Source organism: Oncorhynchus kisutch, linkage group LG29 (assembly GCF_002021735.2).
Source record: "Oncorhynchus kisutch isolate 150728-3 linkage group LG29, Okis_V2, whole genome shotgun sequence".
Taxonomy (NCBI): Eukaryota; Metazoa; Chordata; class Actinopteri; order Salmoniformes; family Salmonidae; genus Oncorhynchus; species Oncorhynchus kisutch.
Window position 1 is genome coordinate 39,878,070 of NC_034202.2, and position 12,750 is coordinate 39,890,819.

Below are 12,750 nucleotides of genomic sequence, written 5' to 3' on the forward strand. Positions count from 1 at the left end.
ATCATGTCTCCATGTTGTTGGTAGAAGTTCCTGTTACCATCTGTATCATGTCTCCATGTTGTTGGTAGAAGTTCTAGTTACCATCTGTTTCATGTCACCATGTTGTTGGTAGAAGTTCTAGTTACCATCTGTACCATGTCACCATGTTGTTGGTAGAAGTTCTAGTTACCATCTGTATCATGTCACCATGTTGTTGGTAGAAGTTCTAGTCACCATCTGTATCATGTCACCATGTTGTTGGTAGAAGTTCTAATGGCAAGGCGATCCCCGAGGGGAACTCCACCCCCTCATTCAGCTGAAAAGGTGGCGCAGGGAATTCAAAAATATTCTTTAGAAATATTTAACTGTCACACATTAACAAGTCCAATACAGCAAACGAAAGATAAACATCTTGTTCATCTACCCATCATGTCTGATTTTTTAAATGTTTTACCACAAAAACACAACATATATTTATGTTAGAGCACCACCAAATCAAAGGAAAAACACAGCCATTTTTTACAGCCAAAGATAAAATCACAAAAGCAGGATTAGAGATAAAATTAATCACTAACCTTTTGAAAATCTTCATCAGATGACACTCATATGACATGTTACACAATACATTTATGTTTTGTTCGATAATATGCATTTTTATATCCACACATCTCGGTTTACATTGACACCATGTTCAGAAATGCCTCCAAAATATCCGGAGGAATTATAGAAAGCTACGCCAGATAACAGATATACACATCATAAACTTTGACTAAAGATACATGTTCAACATATAATTAAAGATACACTGGTTCTTAATGCAACCGCTGTGTCAGATTTTTTTTAAACGTTACGAAAAAAGCCTACCATGCAATAATCTGAGACAGCGCTCAGACGTAAAAGTATTTCTCCGCCATGTTGGAGTCAACAGAAATACGAAATTACATCATAAATATTCCCTTACCTTTGATGATCTTTCATCGGAATGCAGTGCAAGGAGTCCTAGTTCCACAATAAATCGTTGTTTTGTTCCATAATGTCCAATACTAGTGTCCAATTAGCTGCATTTGCTAGCACTTTCAGCTCACGTGCCCAAAAGCTGACGCTGGTCCAGGACAACTCGCACGAAAACTTCAAAAAGATATATTCCAGGTCGAATAAACTGGTCAAACTAAGTAGAGAATCAATCTTCAGGGTGTTATTTTCATATATATCCAATAACGTTCCAACCGGATCGTACGTTTTCATCTGCAGCCAAATGGAACGACGGTGGCACCCACAGAGAAATGCGCCTTGCATTCTGCCAAGAACATGACTATTTTCCCTCCCATTCAGTCAAAGTTCACACCAGAAGCTCCATTCCACGTCCTACTGAATGGGGACATCTACCAAATCCATATCTTGTTTGGAATTGAAGGGGCGATGATGTCAAATTTGACCCACATTCAGAATTTCACTTATTTTTGGAAGATTGCCTGCCCTATGAGTTCTGTTATACTCACAGACATAATTCAAACAGTTTTAGAAACTTCAGAGTGTTTTCTATCCAATAGTAATAATAATATGCATATATTAGCAATCTAGGACAGAGTAGGATGCAGTTCACTATGGGCACGCAATTCATCCAAAGTGAAAATGCTGCCCCCTATCCTCAACAAGTTAACATTTGTTTTCCCTCTAATCTCCAGGGATGGACCAAACTCTGTTCCTCCTCCTTGCTTTCTCAGGTAAGTATTCCTTTCTGTGCATATGTGTTCATGTGTGTTTGCGTGCGTATGTGTTCATGTGTGTTTGCGTGCGTATGTGTTCATGTGTGTTTGCGTGCGTATGTGTTCATGTGTGTTTGCGTGCGTATGTGTTCATGTGTGTTTGCGTGTGTATATGCGCATGTGTGTTTGTGTCTGTCTCCACAGGGCTGTCCATCCTCCCCTCATAATGTTGGTTTGTTCTCCAAAGGGCTGTCCATCCTCCCCTCATAGTGTTGGTTTGTTCTCCACAGGCCTGTCCATCCTCCCCTCATCCCTCCCTCATCAGTTCCACTTTGTGAACTTGAAAAAGACCTGGACTGAAGCTCAGAGTTTCTGCAGACAGAACTACACTGACCTGGCCACCATATATGAGGACATGGCAGATATGAAGAAGCTCAAAAACACAGAGGCATCTACAGCCTTGATAGGGCTGTATAACAACCTATGGAATTGGTCTCTGGGAAACACAGAGTTAGAGGGGAACGGGTTTTGGGATGATCATCATCCAAAGAATGATCCCAATACCGAGTTCTGTGTGTATATGATGCTAAATATGACTTGGCGTAGTGACAACTGTAACAGTACATGGCACTTTGTCTGCTATAATAGTGAGTTTCCATGTCCATTTCCTCATTAATCAACGATGTTGTCACAGACCAAATAATTTTATTCAGATTTGAGATTAATATTTTATAGATTTTTTTAAAGAACTATTTTCAATCATTCATCTGTATATGTATTTTGTTAAATCATCTCTTTTTTTCAAATAGAAACACAAGTGACAAATAAGTACATTGTAATCGATCATTTTAAGACTTGGAGTGAAGCTCAGAGCTACTGTCGGGAGAAACACACAGACCTGGCCAGTGTGAGGAACACAACAGAGATGGAGTCCATAAAGAGTAGCTTCCCTAAAGTCACTGGTATCTACAGAGTGTGGATTGGCCTGAAGAAATATCCTGGTGTCTGGAGGTGGTCTGACCAGAGTGGATTCTCTTCCAAGAGCTTGGAAACATTCAAGGCGAACATGGCACAAGGGAGCTATCAGAACGGAGAGTTCTGTGGTGTTGTTACTTTCCCTTCTGGAAACTGGAAGCATCAGGGATGTACCACCAACTCTCAATTTATCTGCTATGACGGTGAGCCGCTCACCAACACTTTAAATCCTAAATATAGACTTACATTTTACATTTGCTATTACTGAAACGTTGTGATGAGAAGGACTGAACAATAATGTACAATGACGTAGGTCTTAGAATCAAAGTGAACTGAATATATTAATTATTATCTCTGTGTCCCCCTCTTCTTCCTCCAGATGAACTGATCCTGGTTTCAGAGAACAAGACGTGGTCAGAAGCCCTGTGGCACTGTAGAGACCTGGACATGGAGCTGGTGTCTGCCCACAACCAGAACATCCAGCACTGGGTTCAACAGAGAGCCAAGAAGGCCTCCACTCCCTTCGTCTGGCTGGGCCTGAGGTACACCTGCACCCTGGACTTCTGGTTCTGGGTCAATGGAGAAGAGTCCTGCTACCACAACTGGGCTGTTGGGGAGGGATACAACACCATTAAGGAGCAGTGTGGGAACACGGGGGCCATACAGAGAGACGGGGAACAGTGGGTCGGCAAGTCTGAGACTGAGAGATTCAACTTCATCTGCAGCAACAGTACTGGTGAGATTTGATCCTATTGGATGCTGTCTTCTTGAGTCATTTCATATTGTTTTCTGATTTTCTTCTTTACCTTTGTAGCTCCTACTCTGTCTCTTGTTAAATGTATTTCCTGATTTTCTCTCTCTCTCTCTCCCTCTCTCTCTCTCTCTCTCTCTCTCTCTCTCTCCCTCCCTCTCTCTCTCCCTCTCTCTCTCTCTCTCTCTCCCTCTCTCTCTCCCTCTCTCTCTCTCTGTGTCTCTCTCTCTCTCTCTCTCTCTCTCTCTCTCTCTCTCTTGTCAAATGTATTTCCTGATTTTCTCTCTCTCTCTCTCTCTCTCTCTCTCTCTCTCTCTCTCTCTCTCTCTCTCTCTCTTGTCAAATGATTTTCCTGATTCTCTCTCTCTCTCTCTCAATTCAATTCAATTCAAGGGCTTTATTGGCATGGGAAACATGTGTTAACATTGCCAAAGCAAGTGAGGTAGACAACATACAAAGTGGATATATAAAGTGAAAAACAACAAAAATTAACAGTAAACATTACACATACAGAAGTTTCAAAACAATAAAGACATTACAAATGTCATATTATATATATACAGTGATTTGACAATGTACAAATGGTTAAAGGACACAAGATAAAATAAATAAGCATAAATATGGGTTGTATTTACAATGGTGTTTGTTCTTCACTGGTTGCCCTTTTCTCGTGGCAACAGGTCACAAATCTTGCTGCTGTGATGGCACACTGTGGAATTTCACCCAGTAGACATGGGAGTCAAAATTGGATTTGTTTTCGAATTCTTTGTGGATCTGTGTAATCTGAGGGAAATATGTCTCTCTAATATTGTCATACATTGGGCAGGAGGTTAGGAAGTGCAGCTCAGTTTCCACCTCATTTTGTGGGCAGTGAGCACATAGCCTGTCTTCTCTTGAGAGCCATGTCTGCCTACGGCGGCCTTTCTCAATAGCAAGGCTATGCTCACTGAGTCTGTACATAGTCAAAGCTTTCCTTAATTTTGGGTCAGTCACAGTGGTCAGGTATTCTGCCGCTGTGTACTCTCTGTGTAGGGCCAAATAGCATTCTAGTTTGCTCTGTTTTTTTGTTAATTCTTTCCAATGTGTTAAGTAATTATCTTTTTGTTTTCTCATGATTTGGTTGGGTCTAATTGTGCTGTTGTCCTGGGGCTCTGTAGGGTGTGTTTGTGTTTGTGAACAGAGCCCCAGGACCAGCTTGCTTAGGGGACTCTTCTCCAGTTTCATCTCTCTGTAGGTGATGGCTTTGTTATGGAAGGTTTGTGAATCGCTTCCTTTTAGGTGGTTGTAGAATTTAACGGCTCTTTTCTGGATTTTGATAATTAGTGGGTATCGGCCTAATTCTGCTCTGCATGCATTATTTGGTGTTCTACGTTGTACACGGAAGATATTTTTGCAGAATTCTGCGTGCAGAGTCTCAATTTGGTGTTTGTCCCATTTTGTGAAGTCTTGGTTGGTGAGCGGACCCCAGACCTCACAACCATAAAGGGCAATGGGCTCTATGACTGATTCAAGTATTTTTGGCCAAATCCTAATTGGTATGTTGAAATTTATGTTTCTTTTGATGGCATAGAATGCCCTTCTTGCCTTGTCTCTCAGATCGTTCACAGCTTTGTGGAAGTTACCTGTGGCGCTGATGTTTAGGCCAAGGTATGTATAGTTTTTTGTGTGCTCTAGGGCAACAGTGTCTAGATGGAATTTGTATTTGTGGTCCTGGTGACTGGACCTTTTTTGGAACACCATTATTTTGGTCTTACTGAGATTTACTATCAGGGCCCAGGTCTGACAGAATCTGTGCATAAGATCTAGGTGCTGCTGTAGGCCCTCCTTGGTTGGTGACAGAAGCACCAGATCATCAGCAAACAGCAGACATTTGACTTCGGATTCTAGCAGGGGGAGGCCGGGTGCTGCAGACTTTTCTAGTGTCCGCGCCAATTCGTTGATATATATGTTGAAGAGGGTGGGGCTTAAGCTGCATCCCTGTCTAACCCCACGACCCTGTGTGAAGAAATGTGTGTGTTTTTTGCCAATTTTAACCGCACACTTGTTGTTTGTGTACATGGATTTTATAATGTGGTATGTTTTACCCCCAACACCACTTTCCATCAGTTTGTATAGCAGACCCTCATGCCAGATTGAGTCGAAGGCTTTTTTGAAATCAACAAAGCATGAGAAGACTTTGCCTTTGTTTTGGTTTGTTTGGTTGTCAATTAGGGTGTGCAGGGTGAATACATGGTCTGTTGTACGGTAATTTGGTAAAATGCCAATTTGACATTTGCTCAGTACATTGTTTTCATTGAGGAAATGTACGAGTCTGCTGTTAATAATAATGCAGAGGATTTTCCCAAGTTTACTGTTGACACATATTCCACGGTAGTTATTCGGGTCAAATTTGTCTCCACTTTTGTGGATTGGGGTGATCAGTCCTTGGTTCCAAATATTGGGGAAGATGCCAGAGCTAAGGATGATGTTAAAGAGTTTTAGTATAGCCAATTGGAATTTGTTGTCTGTATATTTGATCATTTCATTGAGGATACCATCAACACCACAGGCCTTTTTGGGTTGGAGGGTTTTTATTTTGTCCTGCAACTCATTCAATGTAATTGGGGTATCCAGTGGGTTCTGGTAGTCTTTAATAGTTGATTCTAAGATCTGTATTTGATCATGTATATGTTTTTGCTCTTTATTCTTTGTTATAGAGCCAAAAAGATTGGAGAAGTGGTTTACCCATACATCTCCATTTTGGATAGATAATTCTTTGTGTTGTTGTTTGTTTAGTGTTTTCCAATTTTCCCAGAAGTGGTTAGAGTCTATGGATTCTTCAATTGCATTGAGCTGATTTCTGACATGCTGTTCCTTCTTTTTCCGTAGTGTATTTCTGTATTGTTTTAGTGATTCACCATAGTGAAGGCGTAGACTCAGGTTTTCCGGGTCTCTATGTTTTTGGTTGGACAGGTTTCTCAATTTCTTTCTTAGATTTTTGCATTCTTCATCAAACCATTTGTCATTATTGTTCATTTTCTTCGGTTTTCTATTTGAGATTTTTAGATTTGATAGGGAAGCTGAGAGGTCAAATATACTGTTAAGATTTTCTACTGCCAAGTTTACACCTTCACTTACAGTGGAACGTTTTACCCAGGAAATTGTCTAAAAGGGATTGAATTTGTTGTTGCCTAATTGTTTTTTGGTAGGTTTCCAAACTGCATTTCTTCCATCTATAGCATTTCTTAATGTTACTCAGTTCCTTTGGCTTTTATTCCTCATGATTGAGTATTGCTCTGTTTAAGTAGACTGTGATTTTGCTGTGGTCTGATAGGGGAGTCAGTGGGCTGACTGTGAACGCTCTGAGAGACTCTGGGTTGAGGTCAGTGATAAAGTAGTCTACAGTACTACTGCCAAGAGATGAGCTATAGGTGTACCTACCATAGGAGTCCCCTCGAAGCCTACCGTTGACTATGTACATACCCAGCGTGCGACAGAGCTGCAGGAGTTGTGACCCGTTTTTGTTGGTTATGTTATCATAGTTGTGCCTAGGGGGGCATATGTGGGAGGGAATGCTGTCACCTCCAGGCAGGTGTTTGTCCCCCTGTGTGCTGAGGGTGTCAGGTTCTTGTCCGGTTCTGGCATTTAGGTCGCCACAGACTAGCACATGTCCCTGGGCCTGGAAATGATTGATTTCCCCCTCCAGGATGGAGAAGTTGTCTTCATTAAAATATGGGGATTTAGTGGGGGGATATAGGTAGCACACAGGAGGACATTTTTCTCTGTTAGGATAATTTCCTTTTGAATTGCTAGCCAAATGTAGAATGTTCCTGTTTTTATTAATTTAATGGAGTGAGTTAGGTCTGCTCTATACCAAATTAGCATACCCCCTGAGTCCCTTCCCTGTTTCACACCTGGTAGTTTGGTGGATGGGACTACCAGCTCTCTGTAACCTAGAGGGCAACCAGTGGGCCCGTCTCCTCTATACCAGGTTTCTTGCAGGATGACAATGTCTGTATTACCGATTTCTTTGGTGAAGTCCGGGTTTCTGCTCTTTAGGCCAAAGGCAGATGACATCAGGCCTTGGATATTCCAGGATAATATAGTGAAGGCTTTTTGTTCCATAGAGTGTCCAATGTTGTTGGTCGTGGTTTGGCCTCAGGCTAGTAAGTGTGAGCAGAGCCTGTTGAGCATCTGGTACATGCCATTGGCTTGGGCGAGTGTGAGAGTGGGGGTTGGGACTGTTTGCCCGCTCACTACCTGGGCGTATGTGTGGCTTCCATGTTGAGGCCCTCTTTGCGGGGGTGGGGTGCATGGGGTGGACAGGAGTGGCATAGGTCTGATCTGAGGGGGCCTAAATGGGGTGTGGGCATGGTTGACGTGGGGGGGTGTTGATTGGTTGGGGTGGGGGTGTGGATGTGTCTGGGTGTACTGTGGTCTGGATGTAATTCCTCTTGGCGTGGGTCCTCTATGTGTAGGTCCAGGGGGGGCCCTGCAGATCTGGGAGGGTGTCTCGCTGGTCTGGGTGGGGTGTCGATTGATCTGTTGCTCCTGTGTGAAGTGTTGGGGATACGTTTGAGAGCGATGTCCTTTAGAGTTCGGGCAAAGGTGGGCACTGCTGCCTTGTAGAGGTGGACCTGGTCATAGAGGCTGTTCAAGTCCAGGGTGGAGTGGTGGGCCAGGAAAACGTTTGGTTTTGAGGCACAGTCACGGGAAATACTTGCATTTACCCGCTGTATTGTGGCAGGGTGGAAGTCTTTTCGTGGTAGCAGGGTGGAGATAACCACTTGTGCGTTGGGGAAAGTAGAAGAAGCCTTTTCAATCACTCCCTTCAGTGCTGTGGCCACTAGTTTAGTTTGGCCTCAGACAGAAGGTCTAGGTCGCGCTGGGTGTTTGGACACCAGAGTTTAGACACACTGTGTTTGGGAAAAAGTTTTTTTTCTTCTATATATTTCCCATTTGAGTCCATAAGTAGTACAATCTGTGTCTTGTGTTTGTCCTCAGTGGGTGTGGGGGGGGTTTCAGAAGGGCTATCAGGGTGGCTGACAGGGGGGGTGCTCAGAGGGGGTGAGAGCCTCTGGGCTTGGGGTTCTTCATTTGTCTGTTCTGTTGTGGTGTCGACTCTATGGTCCGGGTCTGGTGTGGACTGTTCTGCTGTGGTGTCGAGAATTTTGTTGGGTGCTGAGGTGGGCTGTTCTGCTAGCTTCTCTGTGGGTGTGGCCACCTCTCTAGTGGGTTGTTCTCTGTCACACACCGTCCCCCTCAACTTCTCCTCCATCCCCCTCACCCTCTCCTCCATCCCCCTCAACCTCTCCTCCACCAGCAGTCTGATACTCTCCTCTAGTGCTCTGTTCTGCTCCTCTTTCTCCTGTTGTATTTGTCTCACCACTGTCCAAAGTGCAGATATGTCTCTGTCCACCTCCAGCTCTCCGGGTCTGGTTAAGGGGCTGTTGTTGTGCTGGACTGTTGTCTGGGTCTGTGCTGACTGAAGTGTAATCACCTGCTGTTCCAGCTCCACCTGCCTTATCTCCAGCTGGGTGAATTTGTCCTTCATTTCAATGAGGGAGTGGTAATCTGTGCTGGGAGGTTGACTCTCCGCTGGGGGTTGCTCGTCTGTGGGGTTACATAATGAAGAGGTCTGGTCTGACCCGCTCGGTGTGGGGGTATCTTTATCAAGGGAGAGCTTCTCCTGCTGGGCTAATTCTTTGATTTGGTGAAAGTCCAGCTGAAACTGTTTGGGGTTACTCTGTACCATTACTGTTCCGGACTTATAGATATTTATATTACTTGACTCAGAGTCCTCGTTATCAAGTATTCTGAGTTTCCACCCCTCGTTAATCCCCCCTCTCGTAACAAAGGGGTAGTGTGCTAATATAGCACTGAGCCATGCCAGGGGATGGTTTGTGTGGAAGATAAGGTTGCTGATGTTCCCATTTTTGTAATAGTCAGCAAAAAGTGTCTCTTGATTTTCCATAAGGAGCTTCATTTTGTAATCTTTTCTTGCCTTATCATTCTTTACATGCAAAGGGTACTGTATTTTAATTACCTCTGAACAGCGGGAGGGAGCTTCTAAGGCCTCTCCATTTGGTTGGGGTAGACTGTGTGACTCTCCTGCCATTGTTGGGCTAATGGGCTTTGACACCTCTCACTTGACACGTCAGTGCTAGTTGAAGCTGTATCAAGTTTGGCAGAATTATGTTATAATTCAGTCCTTATAAAGTAATGTTGTGTATTTTTCTTCTTGGTTTTAGGAAATAAAATATAGTTTCAGACTAAACATTACTCACTCAGTTCCAGGTTGGGTGGTGTTTTCAGGTTTCTGTTGTTTTCCAGAGAATTTGCTGTATAGAGAAATAAATCTTGGTAGTTGTGAACCTTCCAGGTGATTCCGTAATTCTGTCCAAAATCAGGTTGTAGGTTTTAAGTTTTGATTTGAAGTGGGGGTTATGTTGTAGAGGGTAGAATCCAGTATGTGTTCCTGACAAAAAATCGAAGTTTATCTAACTCCTAATCTATCTTTTTTAAAGAAAATGCTGAAAAATGCAGGCTCATCTGATTGTGACCTCCCTTTGTTGTCTCTCTCTCTCTCTCTCTCTCTCTCTCTCTCTCTCTCTCTCTCTCTCTCTCTCTCTCTCTGTCTCTCTCTCTCTCTCTCTTGTCAAATGTATTTCCTGATATTCTCTCTCTCTCTCGCACTCTCTCTCTCTCCCTCTTTGTATTTCCTGATATTCTCTCTCTCTCTCTCTCTCTCTCTCTCGTCAAATGTATTTCCTGATATTCTCTCTCTCTCTCATACTCTCTCTCTCTCTCTCTCCCTCTTTGTATTTCCTGATATTCTCTCTCTCTCTCTCTCTCTCTCAATTCAATTCAATTCAAGGGCTTTATTGGCATGGGAAACATGTGTTAACATTGCCAAAGCAAGTGAGGTAGATAATATATAAAAAAATGAACAGTAAACATTACACATACAGAAGTTTCAAAACAATAAAGACATTACAAATGTAATATTATATATATACAGTGTTTTAACAATGTACAAATGGTAAAGGACACAGGATAAAATAAATAAGCATAAATATGGGTTGTATTTACAATGGTGTGTGTTCTTCACTGGTTGCCCTTTTCTCGTGGCAACAGGTCACAAATCTTGCTGCTGTGATGGCACACTGTAGAATTTCACCCAGTAGATATGGGAGTTTATCAAAATTAGATTTGTTTTCGAATTCTTTGTGGATCTGTGTAATCTGAGGGAAATATGTCTCTCTAATATGGTCATACATTTGGCAGGAGGTTAGGAAGTGCAGCTCAGTTTCCACCTCATTTTGTGGGCAGTGAGCACATAGCCTGCTTTCTCTTGAGAGCCAAGTCTGCCTATGGCGGCCTTTCTCAATAGCAAGGCTATGCTCACACAGTCTGTATATAATCAAAGCTTTCCTTAATTTTGGGTCAGTCACGGTGGTCAGGTATTCTGCCACTGTGTACTCTCTGTGTAGGGCCAAATAGCATTCTAGTTTTCTCAGTTTTTTGGTAAATTCTTTCCATTATGTCAAATATTTTTATTTTCATTTTCTCATGATTTGGTTGGGTCTAATTGTGCTGCTGTCCTGGGGCTCTGTTGGGTCTGTTTGTGTTTGTGAACAAAGCCCCAGGATCAACTTGCTAATGGGACTCTTCTCCAGGTTAATCTCTCTGTAGGTGATGACTTTGTTGTGGAAGTTTTGGGAATCGCTTCCTTTTAGATGGTTTTAGAAGTTAATGGCTCTTTGCTGGATTTTGATAATTAGCGGGTATCAGACTAATTCTGCTCTGCATGCATAATTTGGTGTTTTACGTTGTTGACGGAGGATGGTTTTGCAGAATTCTGCATGCAGAGCCTCAATTTGGTGTTTGTCCCATTTTGTGAATTCTTTGTTGGTGAGTGGACCCCAGACCTCAAAAGCATAAAGAGCAATGGGTTCTATAACTGATTAAAGTTTTTTTCCTAGATCCTAAATTTGATGTTGAATTTGATGTTCCTTTTGATGGCGTAGAAGGCCCTCCTTGCCTTGTCTCTGAGATCGTTCACAGCTTTGTGGAAGTTACCTGAGGCGCTGATGTTTAGGCCGAGGTACGTATAGTTTTTTGTCTGTTCTAGGGCAACGGTGTCTAGATGGAATTTGTATTTGTGGTCCTGGTGACTGGACCTTTTTTGGAATACTATTGATTTTGTTTTACTGAGATTGACTGTTCGGTCCAGGTCTGTCAGGGCCCAGGTCTGTCAGGGCCCAGGTCTAACAGGGCCCAGGTCTGACAGGACCCAGGTCTGGCAGAATCTGTGCAGGTGATCTATCTGCTGCTGTAGGCCCTCCTTGGTTGAGGAAATTAGAACCAGATCATTAGCAAACAGCAGACATTTAACTTCAGATTGTAGTAGGTTGAGGACAGGTGCTGCCCTCGCCAATTCCTTGACACATATATATATATATATGTTGAAGAGGGTGGTGGTCAAGCTGTATCCCTGTATCACCCCATGGCCCTGTGGAAAGACGTGTGTTTTTTGCCAATTTTAACTGAACACTTGTTGTTTGTTGTTGTCACGCTCGTTTAGAGATGGGTTGGACCAAGGCGCAGCGTGTTCAGCGTACATTTTTATTTTATTAAATGACACAAAAAATAATAATACCAATGAACGTAACTCTACATGCAGTGAAGAATGCAACTACACACAAACAAGATCCCACAAACTGAGGTGGAAAAAAGGCTGCCTAAGTATGATCCCCAATCAGAGACAAAGGATTGGGAACCATACCCGGCCAACAAAGAAATAGAAAAACTAGTATGCCCACCCAAATCACACCCTGACCTAACCAAATAGAGAAATAAAAAAGCTCTCTAAGGTCAGGGCGTGACAGTACCCCACCCCAAAGATGCGGACTTCGGCCGCAAAACCTGACTCTATAGGGAAGGGTCCGGGTGGGCATCTAGCCTCGGTGGCGGCTCCGGTTCGGGATGTAGACCCCGCTCCGCTTGCTGATCCCTCCGACTTCAGACCATCGCTGGAAGTTCCGGACTGTGGACCGTCTCAGGAGGTTCCGGACTGTAGACCATCTCAGGAAGCTTCAGGCCGTGGTTCATCACAGCAGGCTTCGTGCCATGGATCATCACTGGAGGCTTCAGGCCATGGATCATCACTGGAGGCTACGGGCCATGGATCATCACTGGAGGCTTCGGGCCATGGATCATCACTGTAGGCTTCGTGCCATGGATCATCACTGGAGGCTTCGGGCCATGGATCATCACTGGAGACTTCGGGCCATGGATCATCACTGGAGACCGGGTGCACGGAGCTGGCACAGGATATACTGGGCCGTTGAGAGGCAC